The sequence below is a fragment of the Drosophila serrata genome, unplaced genomic scaffold, assembly GCF_035046125.1.
Source record: "Drosophila serrata isolate PLE 108 unplaced genomic scaffold, ASM3504612v1 contig_382, whole genome shotgun sequence".
Classification (NCBI taxonomy): domain Eukaryota; kingdom Metazoa; phylum Arthropoda; class Insecta; order Diptera; family Drosophilidae; genus Drosophila; species Drosophila serrata.
Genome location: NW_028257280.1, coordinates 6,946,495 through 6,958,152, shown reverse-complemented (window position 1 = coordinate 6,958,152; position 11,658 = coordinate 6,946,495). Strand labels below are relative to the sequence as shown.

Genomic DNA, 11,658 nt, shown 5'->3' with positions numbered 1-11,658 from the left:
TGCGATTTCCCGATTAAGCACACGCATCCATCGACTGTATCGCTGGAGAGTTTTCTCGACCGGAGAAAAATCCACGCCCTATATGTAAATTATTAGCCAGGCCACTTTTTTGTCCGCCCAACTCGCGGCGACACAAGTCCCTGGAGTTTCTGGCGAACACTTTTGCGGGCGGCTGAGAAATGTTGGCCAAAAAAAAAACCAGAGAGACGCCCAAAAATGGGGGAGATGGGGAGATGCTCTCGTTTTGTAGACTTCTGCCATGTGGCTTTAAGTAAAACGCCCTTTTGGAGTCACACACCTAAGAGAAGATATAACAAAAAGAGAGTTTTGGTAATGTTATCTTGAGTATGGAGTTTTTTTGTGGAGAGTTCTTTATATAATTTATAGGAGAAATTCAGGATAATGGATGTAAAATAATATCTATTGAAGACAGTCTCCCCTTTGGAACTCCCTACCAAAGAGCTAGAAAATCACAAGAAACCATTGCCTACTTACTGGCTGAAAGAGAGTTCGCAGGACATGTATCTCAGAGATTCAGTGGGAAAAAGGGTGGCTGCTGCTCTGCTCTTTCACATTTGTCGCTTTGTGGCTCAGCATGCGCAGAGCGGCCAAGAGCGACGGCGACTGCCACACGACCACATCCCGAACAGCATCCGCTCCAAAAGGAACCAGCGGCGGCGGCCCCAGCTGCGAAAAAGTCTGCCGTGCAGCGGCGGCCATCAGTAGTTGCCTCAGAGCCCGCGGGTTGAAGAAATCGTACGCATCGAGCGAGTGACAAGCGCCGCGTCTCACCAAACAAAGAAAAGCAAAAAAGCAGAGCTCAAAAATAAAGAAAAAAAGTAAAGAAAAGAATTATAAAAAACAAAAGTATCTAAGAAGCTTACACTGACACCCATAAAAAAAAACAGAGCCAGCAGTTCAACGAATATTTTGTAGTTGCAAAAAGAAAGAAATAATTCTTAAAACGAAACAAAAATGCTGCCAGAAATCGCAGGCAAATGAGCCCAGTGGCCCACGGCTCCCATCAGCGGCTGCTGCAGAGCAGCGAGTCCGAGCCCGGTCCCGCATCAGCATTCGCATCAGCATCAGCATCTGCATTCGCATCAGCCGCATCATCCTCATGCCGCCGCGTATCCCTTTGTGAGTGCCAGTGCCTAATCGAAGCGGATCGGCCGCAATTGAAGTGTACGGCGTCCGCCAATCGCATGTTAGCAAACTAATCCAGAATCGCGTCTGAAATTGAGTTTCGTTTTTCCGGGCTCCGGTTCCGCCGCCGCCGCCCGCCGTGTCTCTCCCAAATCCGTTGGCCAAGTCGCTCCGGTAGCCAACTTCCTTGGTCCTGGCAAAGTCGCGTTTTGGGTCGGTTCCTCCGTTTCTCAGACATTTTGTGCTGCTCGAATATTTGATGCCGATGCCAGGCCAGCCGCCCTGTAATGTAAGTTACGGTGCGATGTCCCCTGCCCTACTCCCACTCCAACTCCTTGATTAATCCTACCCCGTTTCAACCTGCTTAACTGTTGCTCCAAACGTTGCCGCAACGTTCAACGCCCCAGACAGCAGGACATGCAGACAGACAGACAGACAGCCAGGCAGGCAGGCAGGCAAACAGAGGGACGGAAAAACGAAAGGACGAACAGGCACAGGCACGGGCACAGGGGAGGGGAGCGGTTTCGGGAAATGTGTGTCAGTGTGCGAGCTCACTGTACTTGAGTATTGAGGCGAAGGCAAGCTGAATGTTTATGGCATACCAATGTCGTGAAATGGTTAAAAAATGATCCCATAGATTCCATTCAGTTGGGTATAGCACTTATTTCCGAAAAAAGGATAATATTCTTGCTATAAAATCAAATCTACTTAAGAATACTTATTATCATACGTAGATCTTTGGTAAAAAGTTTTAAGTCCTCCTATCATTTTAAATCCTCAAAAAAATAATATCTTAAGAACCTTTCCCTTTGGCTTACTTACCCATTATAAATATTATGGCTCATCTTAAAGTATAATTATTTCTCTGACACATATTTAATCACAATTCGTTGACTCGCATAAACAAATGCTGACTTGGCTCCTCGGTTCACATGTCTAGGCGGCCTTTGTGTTGATTTTCTCATTTTATTATTACCTCAAACGTTTTTCTCGTTTGCTCTAATGAATACGCTCCGACCTGTTATCCCAGTTTCGTTTGGTGGCCACCTCCTGCTCCTCCTGCAACCCGCAACATGCTGGCAGCTACCTACAAGGTAGCACATTACCCATACGACAGGTATGCCAACCAGTCAACCAGCCAGCCAGCCAGCCAGTCAGTCAGACAGTTCTCCCAACTCATCGCGCTTTTCCTCCGCCTGGCTTTCCCCGCTTTTCCTTTTTCGCTTTTCGTTTCGTTGCGTTTTTGTTTTCGTTGTTATTGTTTTTAACGCAAATTCCCACTTGCTTAGTTGCCTGTTCTGGGTTGTTTTTTGTGTGCATGTGCTGCTGCCATTGTCTTTGCCGTGACACACAAATGTAACTGAGGATATATATATATATATATATATATATTCCGAACAATTGTTAGCACAATTTTAGCACAGAAAGAAAGGTTTTTTCTGAAAAGGCAATATAATATTTGGTATATTTTTAAAGGTCTTTAGAGAATGAAGAGGCTATTCAGGGTATTCCTATTTAAGTCAGAAGCTTGAAACTCAATAAAAGAGTCATTTCCGACCCCATATATCATGTATATTCTTGATCAGCATCCAAAGCTAAATCGATTTAGCCATCTCCGGCAGAAAAATACAATTTTTGAAAATTTCTCAAAATTTGAAAATTTCATAAGGGGTTACATCATTAAAATTGTCAAAAATTGGCAAAAAATTAAATTTTCTAAAATTGTTAATTGAGTATGCAGATTTGTTAACCTTGTAAAAACGATTATAGGAATTGTTTCCGAATTAAAATGAATGCATTTTTGGCTTAGTTATGAGTTTTTTAAGCAATGATTAGTAGACACAATTTTATATAAATACATAGATAAGAAAAGTTTAAAAAATTGTACTTTAATTGTAGTCTGAAGCTTATAACTATGTGAAGGAGTTATTTCCGACCCTATAAATCATATATATTCTCGATCAGCATCAAAAGCTGAATCGATCTAGCCATCTCCGACAAGAAAATACAATTTTCGAAAATTGTCAAAAATTTGAAAATTTTATAAGGGGTTACATCATTAAAATTGTCAAAAATTGGCAAAAAAATTAATTTCCTAAAATTCAAAATGAAGTATATAAATTTGTTACGCTAATAAAAACTAACTTAAGAATGGTTTCCAAATTTAAATTAAATTATTTTTAGCAAAGTTTCGTGATTTTTAAACTTTTATTTGTCGATAAAATTGTCATCTAAAAATATCAATAAGTATTCACAATTTGAAATTTCATCTTCTCTAACTTAGTTTCCTTTCTTGTTTGCACCCCTATTGTTTTAACCTGAACTGTATTATCTTTACTGTCGCTGGTCCCTGTGTGACGGGCTTTGTGAGACGCCATTGGCATCTTTGTGCTCAGCGTCTTGTTGTTGTGCAAATATTTGCCTTTTTTGAAGTTGATTTTTGGTCTTCGTCTGAGCGCCTTTTGTTGCTAGCTCAAGTTCCTCCACCAAATCGCCCCCATGCCACGCCAATATGCTGATGAATCGTTGCTAAATTGAATATCGAGTGTTTATTTATATTGGCCGGCAAGTGTCACGCCCGCCACCCCGTGTCCTGTGCTCAGCAAATAATTTGAAATTGATGTATTATCTCGGACGGAGCGTGGCACAATTGTCTCAGTCTCAGTCGCAGACAGAGTCTCCGCGCATTTGGCGACCAAGGAGCTTCCTTTTATGGTGCTGCACGCTTAAGTAGTTTGTGCAGCGCAAACAAAATTAAGCAAGTTGCAAGTTGTTTGGACAAAAGTTGCTGTCACAATTGTTATTTCAGCGCTGCGCGGCGAGCGAAAAAGCTCGGGTAAACAATTTATAGAATAAACGATAGGGCGGGCCAAAATACGCAGTCACAGACTCAGATGATATTAAAGCTGACTTTGTCCCGATCAATATACAAATGAATCAATGAATCAATCAAAGGGGACACCGGAGAGTCGCAGACAAAAAATGTAGGAAAATTCCAAATATATTTTCTGCAATGCAGACGCAATCGCAATCGTTATTTATAACAGAGAAATCTGTCACAGAGCGCAGTTCGATTGTGTCTGAAGTTCCCATAAATTGCTTTGTCGCTGGCCATCGCAATTTATAGCATACTTTCTTGCGCTTCCGCCACACAGCCGGAACTCGCCTCGACTAACTAAATATTCAAGGCAGCTCATTAGTCCCGGGGATTCCCTCGAGTAGAGAAAGGCTCTGCCGCAGGCATCCAGAGCTCTAGGAACGTGCTGTTGCATCAAATCAGCGCTTTAACTCGAGTGCATTATGCGCCATTCCATTTTCATTTCCATTTTCCTGAAGGAGATCCCGGACTCGGGACTCGGGACTCGAGGACCATTGTTGCTGGCGATGCACTTAGCTGACCTGCAGCGCCTGAAAAGGAGTGCTCCACTCCCTGCAGCTTTTTTTGGTTGAAAAACTGCCCGCATTGCTGCTCCTTTATGCTCAGATACAGATGCTCAGATACACAGATACAGATACCCAGATACATTGCCGTCGCTGTCGCTGCTGCTGTAGTAGTAGTAGTAGTGGCTGATGGACATTTGCTGGCAGCTCTTGTGCCTTCGTCGGGGTCCGTCCCTTTATGCGCCACAAATGAAAATGCAGACAGACAACGGGCGCCAGCCGACGACAGCGGCAACAGCAGCAACATCAGCAGCAACATCAACAACAGCAGGAGCAACATCGGCAGCCACGACAGCGTCGTCTGACGATGACGTCGCATTTCTGGAGACAATGAAACAAACTGAACCCGGCACAGATCCCAGCCGAGTTCGTTGACAACTGTGTCTCCATGTCCTTTTATTTTTCCCTATTCCCATCATGGCACTTCAAGAAAAAATGAGTTAAATCATAAATAAATGATTGTCAAAAGGCCGTTTATGGCTAGAAGAACTAAAAAACATTAGGATTAAAATTGCAGGACATAAATGTGTATAAAATATATTAATAACAAAAACTAAACTGGAATCCTTAAGCCAAGCCCTCCCTACAAGTCACCAACTCCAATCCCTCCGGTTTACCGCTTCTATTACAAGGCTTAAAGGATAATGAATTGGTCAACGCATATACATTTTCGTTCTCTGCATATTTCTATTTCTATTTGCTGCCTTTCCACATTTATTTAACATGCATTTGAATTATGAGCTAGCTGAAAGGGATAAACACAAAAAAATAACCGAGCAACTTTGGCTTTAATTCATAATTATTTTTATGTCAGCGCACTCATTAAGAGTTGCATTTGTTGCTGCTGCTGCTGTGCTTTTCATTCCATTTTCAGCTGCCTCGCCTGTGTTATGCTTCCTTTTTTCCTCATTTTCCTCTTGCATTTATCCAGGCTTTGTCATTTGCATTTCACATTTGGACTCCTTTTTGCATTTCAAACGCTCCAGCTGCACATTTCGTTCTTTTAAATGGCCCAACAGTTTCTGCCCCGTTTTGCCTTCTGTGGGACTCTTAATTGCAGTTCTCAATTACTGAATGAAAAGTAATAATAAATTGGACGGCACATGAACTTTGTCCATTCACTTTAATCGAAAGAAAACACTGCAACTGCACTTTAAATCGGCTTTAATAAAAATGACATAAGTTTTCCCAAACAAAATTCCTTTGCGAAATTGAACTCGTTCAGCGTTATTGCAATTTAACAACTTAAAATATAAAACAGAATTTAATTTTCCCCTGGCAATTTGTCAACTGGGTGTGGCCCCTGAAAAGCCCCGACCAAAGCAGCCCGGCTTCAGATACACACACTCTACCGGGCACATGTATAAGTTCTGTGTACATATATAAATTATCATTGCCAGCCAAAACTCAACTACGATAAATTGCCAGGCAACGGCAGCAGCAGCAGCAATGGCAGCGGAGGCAGCAGAGGAAAAAATCTATAATTTACACAAAATTCGTTTCCGCATGCGAACGCTTTTCCAATATAAATTGTTCCCATTCTCCTTGCCGCTTACCCAGCGCTTATAACATATTCATATTGATGCCACCAGAAATGGCCATAATCGCTCCACCAATCCGACTGGCGACCTTAGACAGCTCCCGATAGGAAGTGTGCCAAGTGAATGCCGAAAAGGTTCGGGTCCTCGACCAGTTGGCAACTGTTTCTGGATAATTTAATTTATGTACACTACTTTTGGCTGCCAGCTTCCGTCCGCTTTTCCCGGCTAATTGATAGTATAATTTCCATTAACTTTTTGCTGTGATTGTTACTTTGATTCCAGCAGACAATGCCAACTTTATTTAGTTCATTAGCCTGTATTTTTCAAGGGATCGTACAATGACTTTCAAAACAAATAGATAAAATAAGAGGAGGAAATATTTTATTACAACTGGAGACGGATTGCTCCTACTTTTTAATTAATTAGTATTTTTTCCAACAGTTGACAGCATTTCGTGTCTAAAATTTGATATAATATTTTTGCAGCCATACCGAAATTCAAGACTGCTATCTGGAATTGCTTCAAACAAACACCATCAACAAACACGAATCATAACCAGCCACATCAAGAACATCAACAAAGTGCTGCCAGCAACATAAAACGTAATCAGGAATTTAAGTAAAACGAAACCGAAACAGCAGAAAAAATAAAAATACAGAAAGGCAGGAAGGAAGCCGAAAACATGTTTATGGAATTGTCATTGTTAACGAGCAACTGACGACGCAACAGCTCAAGGCATGTGGCAGCAGCAGCAGCAGCAAGAGCAACATCAGCAGGAGCAACACTGAGCGGCAGCAGCAACACAGTAGCAGCAGGAGCTGCAGCAGCAGCAGCAACCGAGTAGGGAAGCGGCAGCGGGAGCAAGCAACACTCCGTAGGTAGAGGTGTGTGCTGCTGTAAAGCAGCACCATTGCTGCCATTAAAATAGACGCCGCGGCGCAACAGCAACGCTGCCGTCGTCACAATCAACGCCAGCGACAACACCATCCACATCATCGCCATCGCAGACGACGACGGCGCAGCAGCAACAGCAGCAACAGCAACGGCAGCAACATCAGCGGCACCCTGTTGGGCGTTGTGGGTGTGGCAAGCAGCTGTCCCTTGTCCCAACTAGCCACTCAGCAACTAATCGACGATTCTGGCAGCAGCAACAACACTGGCGACGACGACGGTGGCGCAACAGCAAGAGCAACGCAGCAGAAGCAGCAACGTCAGCAACTGCAACTGCAACATCAGCAGCAGCAACAACATTGCAACCGGCAACATCAGCAACGAGCACGACGGCGACGCTACGACGGCCTGTCATCTGTAGGCAATGCAACGCGCTGTGCAGCAACGGTGAGTACACTGACCACAACGCATTATTTACTATTTATTAAATGATAAACTCAAATGTTTTATATATATTTTTTAAGTTTCACTTGATGCCCCTTAATGTGTCGCAAGTCCTATAAAACCTTAACATTTTTGTTATGCACACTTAAAACTCCCAATACCAATCATTTTTGCGGACTTTGGCCCCTCAAGGACCTGGCAAGATGGCCTCCTACACGAAACTCAATTATCGCATCTTTACAAGTTACTTCCGAGAATTTCCCACGACCATTACGTGATCTCGTGTCAATCTTGCCACCAGCCCCGGGGCCAACTGGAGATGTGAATGCGAACGTGAATCTGTGCCGCGACGCGACTCGGGCCTTCGCCTGCCCATTAGCTGTCAGGTTAATGCACCCAAAATGTTAATAAAACACAAACACACACGAACGGAGCGGGGCACATATGAATTTATGATAAGCACACGCAGGGGGCATAGAAACCCAGGGAGTTGGTTGCTGCTGCTTGCTGCAGGGTAGCTGGGGAGAGAGAGAGACTAGGGCGTGGGAAACAGGCACTTTAAAGTTGCGACAGCGTGACGTGGGCAAACTTTCAGCGCGAGTTGTGCTAATGAATTCCCCAGCACACGCCCTGTCAATGTATCTGTGGCTGTGGCAAGCTTTAGATGTTGTTGTGTCTGTGAGCACAGGAAAAAATGAAGTCCAAGAAAATGTTTTCTAATTTTAATGAATATTTTTTGATAGTTTATCAGACTGCCCTTCCCAGAGATTCCGTTATTGGAATATGAAACTTACTACATTACATTAATTTAGATATATAAATACCTCCTGGCACTTTAAACTCTTATAATTCAAAGTTTTTGCTAGTGTATCTGTATCTGTGTTCGTGTATCTGAGTGTGTGTGCCACCGACAGTCGTATAATTTCTAATGCGATGCTTTTATGATCGCTCCGCACACAAACACACTCGGAAAAACACCCACGGGTGCTGGATGCTGCCACGCACGTGCCCCAGCCTACTAGGACATACTATATATCTCTAAACGTGAGTGTGTGTGTGTGTTTGTGTGGAAATTAAAATGCATAAAAGGATAACAGCAGTGTTGCTGCTGCCGCTGACAAACCACAGGCCCACATCGAAGCCGCTGGCTGTCAACAACATTGTCATTGTAGGCAAATTTCGCAAGAGACTGCATCGACCAAAAAAATAGAAACACAAGCATAAAAAAAAGAAAATAATAAAAAAGTAAAGCAAAAGCAAAAGCGAAAGCCCTCTGACAAATTGTACTGCAGGGAAAATTGTGATTTTCACGCTCATCAGCAGTGGCAACAATGGCCCCAAGTGCACGTGTTGCAGGGCAGGCCACGTCTGGTTTAATTTTAGCACCGGTGCCATAGCCATAGCTCTGGATCCGGATCCCTCAGCTAAACCGAGCGTTGTTGGGGTGCCTACCTACACCTTGACACTACAAAACGGGGCGTATACGTAATACACACTGCATACTATTAGGCGCTCATAAAAAATGTAACGTTGTCGCATAAAAATAGATGTCGAACCCCGGTGTTGGTGCCAGTTCCTTGCTGCTGCTGTTGTTGTTGATGTTGTTGTTTTGGTTGTTGTTGTTGAGGCTTAGCGAAGAATAAACCATGCATAATGCCCCCCAATGTTGTTGTCGCCATCATCAGCATTTGAGTTATAAATTTTTATATGATTTGAGCACGACTTGTACCATAATTACGTTGGTTTTTGTATGTGTTGCTGTGTTGTGTGTGTGCCTGCTTAGGTATCATAATAAAATGTTCAACATTTTATGGCCGCACTTCAAGATTCGTGTAGTTAGTGCTGCCACGGCCAAGCTAAAACCATCTTATCGGTGAGACAGAGAACAAATATATATAATAAGTTGCTCTCAATTGCCATCAATATTTTGAAAACATTGTCATTTGCATTAATTATATTAGCTAAGTTTTTACAACTATTTATGGAGGATAATAATATTTACATATGTGAATCAGCTTCCACAATAAATATACAAATAGGATACCTGAAGCTCAGGTATCTTGATATAATGATGTACTTATTTTAAAAACTTGTTTAGTATAATTTAAATAGATATCACTTATAAGCTCCTGTATAGCCAGAGTACGTCCTGTGTTAGACTCTGACACATTAATATCCCACAAGCAATCTTTAGTTCGATACGAGCAAATGCAGAGTTGATGGCCAATTTGGTGCTACTTTTTTCCGTGCACTTTTCCTAGCCTGGCGTGTGTGTAGTGTGTGTGCCTGCCTCTGTGATTGCGTCCTGGCCGGAGGCAGTTTGGCCCGAGGGCCGAGGAAGCAGCGATTATTATTGGCAATCAAGTGGAGTGCCATCTTGCCTTTGGCTAGTTCAGTCTCTGATTGCAGTCGGCATGACGGAGGAGATACATAGAGAGAGAGCTGCGAAATTGCTCCTTCGGATTGCTTTCCAGCCAAAGGCCACAGGCGGGGCACATGCACTGAAGCAGATACCAGATTCCGGTTCAAGAAAGACGCTCTTCCTCAGGTTTGATAGAGCTCCGATTTCGGGTTAAATATTTTTACGTTAGCCTCACTTGGCTGTCATCGGTATTTGCTACCGAATATCCAATCTATTCTGCCTCCAATTTTCCCTGTTTTGCGAGCAATTCCTTCTCGCAGTTCATAAGCCAGCAGGAGCGTGTAATATGCCTTCGATAACATTTTGCTCGTGTGACAAATTTGTGTCGCAGCCCAGAAGAAATCGAATAGAAAGCGCTTGAGAGAAACAGGGAAAAGTTTCCTGCACGGGAAAGAAGAAGGGTCTGCTGCCTGGCTGGCAAAAGGACAAAGTGTTAAATGTTGACATGTCATGACATTGCAAAGGCCTGAGCCGTGGGAAGACCAACGAAAGGAGGATGGACGCTTCCTGGACATCAGGAGACGATGAAGACGATGCTTGGTCAACAGCTGGAGGGGGGGGGGGGGATACAGAGAGAAAAAGAGAGAGAGATAGAAGGAGCAGGAGAAGCAGCATTGCCGGAACGAGCGGCTTACGTGCTGACAGCTGACAGGCGAACCAATGAACTACGATATGACATGGCCGCCATTTTGCCTCATTCTGCTGGAATAACATTTGCTCTGAGCCTGTGTGTGTGTGTGTATATGTTTGTGTTTGTGTTTGTGCGGAACATCAACTAATATTGTCAACGCAACATTCGACTTGTTATCCCTTCCGCTTGTCTGACTTCCTCTTCTTCATCTCGGCTTAATTTCGTTTTGAACTCCTCGTCGGCCATTTTGTCCGCTTTTGCCATCTTCCCGCTTCGCTGACGCTGTCTCCGTCTCTGTCTCCGTCTCCATCTCTGTCTCTGTCAGTTATTTGCAGAAATTTATTGAAATTGTTTGTCAAATTCCGTTTACTTGTTTTTCGCATTTTGCCAAAAATTTCCTTCTTTTTTTCTTTTCTTGTGCCAGCACACCAAATGATGACAAGGACAACCAGGCTTCCTTCGATGTCCTCTTGCGCCATTTTCTTTTGCTCTGTCTCCTTTCTCTCCTCTTTTTTTGTGTCCGCATTTCAGTTGTATTTGTATGTGTGCCTGGCAGTTAATCTAAGAACTCGAACTCGAGCGTGGCTATATGGCCGCTTCGTGGCATATCAACTATAAGTTGGTCCTTAGTGCTACCCCTGTCCTTGCTCCTTTTTATAAGTTGCCGCTATAAAATGTTGCGCCATCCCCTGTCTGCCAGTGTTTGTTTTTGCATGCAATTTTCGCATACAGCAGCTCACTCTCTTCCCTATTTTTTTTTTTTTTTGTGGCTTCACTTCAGTTTTAGGGCGAAATAAATAGGACGCCGGCATGTATATAAATATATTCAAGAAGCGATTCAATACTTTATTGATGTTGCTTGAATTTGAATGACATTGTAAAATTACACGCAAATATATGCAGCCAGCAAGGAAAAAGACAAGTACTCCCAGCTCTCCATGTATCTGAATATTGAAGCCAGAGCCTGATGGCAAGAGATCTAAAAAGGAAGAAAAAAGAGAGAAATTTGGTGTTCTAAAAAGTTTTATGTGCATATCTATTACAACTTCCAGGCTATGTGTGTCATATCGGACAACTGTCACATGCAAACACTGGAGTGTGGAGTGTGTGTATATATCTTTGCATAAACCATAATAAAATTG

The 11,658-nt window shown here is 43.1% G+C and overlaps 1 protein-coding gene across 1 annotated transcript in view; it reads left to right on the top strand.

Annotated features, from left to right (window-relative positions):
* Nucleotides 1-636: 636 nt before the first annotated feature.
* The window catches only part of nAChRalpha1 (nicotinic acetylcholine receptor alpha1), a 70,163-nt gene continuing 59,141 nt past the window's right edge, over nt 637-11,658 (top strand). The window contains exons 1-2 of the mRNA XM_086840774.1: nt 637-1,435; nt 6,614-7,466. The gene's annotated coding sequence lies outside the window, so the exon portion shown is untranslated. The remainder of the gene's footprint in view (nt 1,436-6,613; nt 7,467-11,658) is intronic.